Genomic DNA, 4,149 nt, shown 5'->3' on the forward strand with positions numbered 1-4,149 from the left:
AGAAAATGACATATGGAAGATTAGATATCTTTGTTAATTCATTTACGTAAATTATTAGTTACTTTTTGACTTTTTGACAAAATGCCATTACTAAGTTTTGTCCTTTTGTAGAAATAATTTAGGACCTTTGTAAAGTTTTCCTACTTTTATAGATAGGTGTAAAGACTTTTGTAAAGTAGGTAGGTAATAGATTAGGACAGATGTAAAAATGTAAAATATTTACGGGTTTTCTTAAAAACATAAATAGAAGAGCATTTGCTCAGAGGAAGGCAAGCCTTCATATGATTGAAGAAAAAAACTCTCTCTTGTCTACAACAAATAATTTGATTATTTAAAAAACAAGTATATTTCAATGGAAAAATCTATGGAGGAACAAAGCTTAGAATTATCAAAACTACCAGAATAGGTATATCCATTTACTATTATGAATAGCTAAATTCATAAATTCCTAACAATCATAAAATGATAAAATAAGTTCATGTTAGTTGCTTTATAGTAGAATTATTCGAAAAATAGCATGTTAAGAAGTTTATTAGCAAAGTGGAAAAGGAGAAAAATCCCTAAGAACTATGTCATCCTAAAGGTGAAACCGGTGAAGTAAGAAAGCCGTGATAGGGGAGTAACCAGAGTGGAGGCGTTATTTAAGGGAAAAGTATCCAGATTACCCTGCTAATAGTGACAGAAGAATATGCTATTTAAGAATAATCTAGTATATAGCTATCTAAAGTGATCATATTTTGTTATGTGCATGATTGAAGAGAATATTTTGTAAATAGCAATTTTATGAAAAATGAATAATTATTTATCTGACGAAATGGTAGATAAATTTAAAATACTCATTTTACAAGGATATAGAAATAGCAGATATAAGAAAAATCATATTGGAAAAAATATTTGATAGATATTTTGTGACTAGAATTAATTATATACCACACCTACCAAACTACTCTTATAAATATTTACATACCAAACCCACATACTAATTATGATAAATTATGTATTTAGAATCTTAGAAAATAGATATAAATACATACAATTTCTTAGTGAAAATATAGAAGAATTAATGAGATTAAAACAAACAACTAAAAAATATTATAATAAAGTATTTAACCAATTTTAAATGATAGATAATCTTAAAATATTAATCTTATATATACTTAGAGCTATAGAAATTATAGATATTAAGAGAATAATATTAGAAAAAGTATTAGACTATGAAATTGAAACTATAAATTGGATAAAACAGTTATATCTGGATAATTACCCAGATGGATATTATTCAGATTAAGAAATGTTAGAATATATTAGGAAAACTAGAGAAAACTAAGATAATCTAAATGAAGAAATTAATTATAGAAACCAAATTAGAAAAATAATGGAGAATCTAAAAGAAAAATTAATATGGATAGAAGAAACCCTAAAAAAGTTAGAAAGTAGTACATGTGATAGTTTATATAATTTAAAAAACTCGCTACGAAAAGAACAACACAAGATACTAAATAGTACTGAAAACCTAGAATTAGATATACACTACAGTACAATTAGGATAAATTATTATACAGAAATTTGTAACTCTGCAATTATACCGGATAAAATGATAGACTATGAATATTTAAAATATTGGAGACAAAATATGGAAGAAATAATATTATTAGAAAAACTTATGAAAGATAATCCAATTGGATATTTTGAAACAAAAGATATAGAATATTTAGAATACCTTCAAAATAATATAAAATAATTACAAAACCTAAGGGAAAAAAATAAAGAATACTATAGTAAAGCATTTAACCAATTACCATATAATCAGCCCCTAAGATATGAATATCGATAAAACTAACATAAATAAACTCAAAATAAAAATAAAAATAAAAATATTTAGAGAAGTTAAGAAATATCCACGCAAAAATAAAAATAGATCCATTGTATTTACAATAGATCTATTTTACCACTCAAGTTATCCGCACCCCCCTGTGCACCACCGACCGACCTTGATCTTCTGAGAAGGGTTCGAGTGTGAGCATACCTTTCGGGACCCAAAAGATAGTCAACTATGCCTGAGCAGGTGAAGCCAGAGAAAACTCTGGTGGAGGCCCACAACGATACTAATGTGCAAATCGTTCGTCTGACTTGGGTATAGGGGCGAAAGACTAATTGAACCTTCAAGTAGCTGGTTCCCTCCAAAGTTTCCCTCAGGATAGCTGGAGCTCGCGTGCGAGTCCTATAGAGTAAAGCCAATAATTAGAGACCTCGGGGACGCAACGCTCTCGACCTATTCTCAAACTTTAAATAGGTAGGACGGCGCGACTGCTTTGTTGAGCCGCGCCATGGAATCAAGAGCTCCAAGTGGGCCATTTTTGGTAAGCAGAACTGGTGATGTAGGATGAACTAGAATCCAGGTTACGGTACAAAACTGTGTGCTAACCTATATCCCACAAAGACTGTTGGTCGATTAAGATAGCAGTACGGTGGTTATGGAAGTTGAAATCCGCTAAGGAGTGTGTAATAACTTATCTGCCGAATCAACTAGTCCTAAAAATGGATGGCGCTTAAGCGCCCAACCTATACCCGACCGTTGGGACAAGTGCCAGGCCCCGATGAGTAAGAGGGCACGGCAGTTGCTGCAAAACCTTAGGCACAAGCCTGGGCGGAGCGGCTGTCGGTGCAGATCTTGGTGGTAATAACAAATATTCAAATGAGAACTTTAAAGGCTGAAGAGGGGAAAGATTCCATGTGAACGGAACTTGCACATGGGTTAGTCGATCCTAAGGGTCGGGGGAACCCCGACAGATAGCGTGTTTTGCACGTACTTCAAAAGGAAATCGAGTTAAAATTCTTGAACCGGGCTGTCGCGCTCGACGGCAATGTTAGGAAACCCAGAGACATCGGTGGGAGCCTCGAGAAGAGTTATCTTTTTTTTTAACAGCCTGCCCACCCTGGAATCGGCTCAGTCGGAGGTAGGGTCCAGCGGCTGGAAGAGCATCGTACGTCGCGTAGTGTTCGGTGCACTCCCGGCGGCCCTTGAAAATCTGGAGGACCAAATGCCGTCCACGCCCAGTCGTACTCATAACCGCATCAGGTCTCCAAGGTGAATAGCCTCTGGTCAATGGAACAATGTAGGCAAGAAAAGTCGGCAAAATAGATCCGTAACTTTGGGAAAAGGATTGGCTCTGAGGGCTGGGCATGGGGGTCCCAGTCCCGAACCCGTCGGTTGTCAGTGGACTGCTCGAGATGCTCCCGCAGTGAGAGCAGGTCGCCGCATGCCGGTCGGGGGACGGACAGGAAACGGTTCCTTCGGGGGCCTTCCCCGCGCATCAAACAGCCAACTCAGAACTAGTACGGACAAGGGGAATCCGACTGTTTGATTAAAATAAAGCATTGCGATGGTCCCAACGGATGTTCACGCAATGTGATTTCTGCCAGTGCCCTAAATGTCAAAGTGAAGAAATTCAACCAAGTGCGGGTAAACGACGGGAGTAACTATGACTCTCTTAAGGTAGCCAAATGCTTTGTCATCTAATTAGTGATGCGCATGAATGGATTTACGAGATTCCCATTGTCCCTGTCTACTATCCAGCGAAGCCACAGCCAAAGAAACGGGCTTGGCAGAATCAGCGGGGAAAGAAGACCCTGTTGAGCTTGACTCTAGTCCGACTTTGTGAAATAACTTGAGAGGTGTAGTGTAAGTGGGAACCGAAAAGCGAAAGTGAAATACCACTACTCTTAATGTTATTTTACTTATTCTGTAAATCGGAAGGGGGGCACTACCCTTCTTTTTGGACCCAAGGTTCGCTCTACAGGCTAATTCGGGCGGAAGACATTGTCAGGTGGGGAGTTTGGCTGGGGCAGTACATCTGTTAAAAGATAACACAGATGTCCTAAGATGAGGTCAACGAGAACAGAAATCTCATGTGGAACAGAAGGGTAAAAGCTCGTTTGATTCTGATTTCCAGTCCAAATATAAACCGTGAAAGGGTGGCCTAACGATCCTTTAGACATTCGAAATTCAAAACTATAGGTGTTAGAAAAGTTACCATGGGGATAATTGGCTTGTGGTAGCCAAACGTTCATAGCAACATTGCTTTTTGATCCTTTGATATCAGCTCTTCCTATCATTGTGAAGCAGAATTCACCAAGTGTTGGATTGTT

The 4,149-nt window shown here is 37.2% G+C and overlaps 1 pseudogene; it reads left to right on the forward strand.

Annotated features, from left to right (window-relative positions):
• Positions 1 to 1,319: 1,319 nt before the first annotated feature.
• Positions 1,320 to 4,149, forward strand: LOC124894679 (annotated as a pseudogene; the record flags this gene model as incomplete).

This window comes from Capsicum annuum, unplaced genomic scaffold (assembly GCF_002878395.1).
Source record: "Capsicum annuum cultivar UCD-10X-F1 unplaced genomic scaffold, UCD10Xv1.1 ctg76782, whole genome shotgun sequence".
NCBI classification, from domain to species: domain Eukaryota; kingdom Viridiplantae; phylum Streptophyta; class Magnoliopsida; order Solanales; family Solanaceae; genus Capsicum; species Capsicum annuum.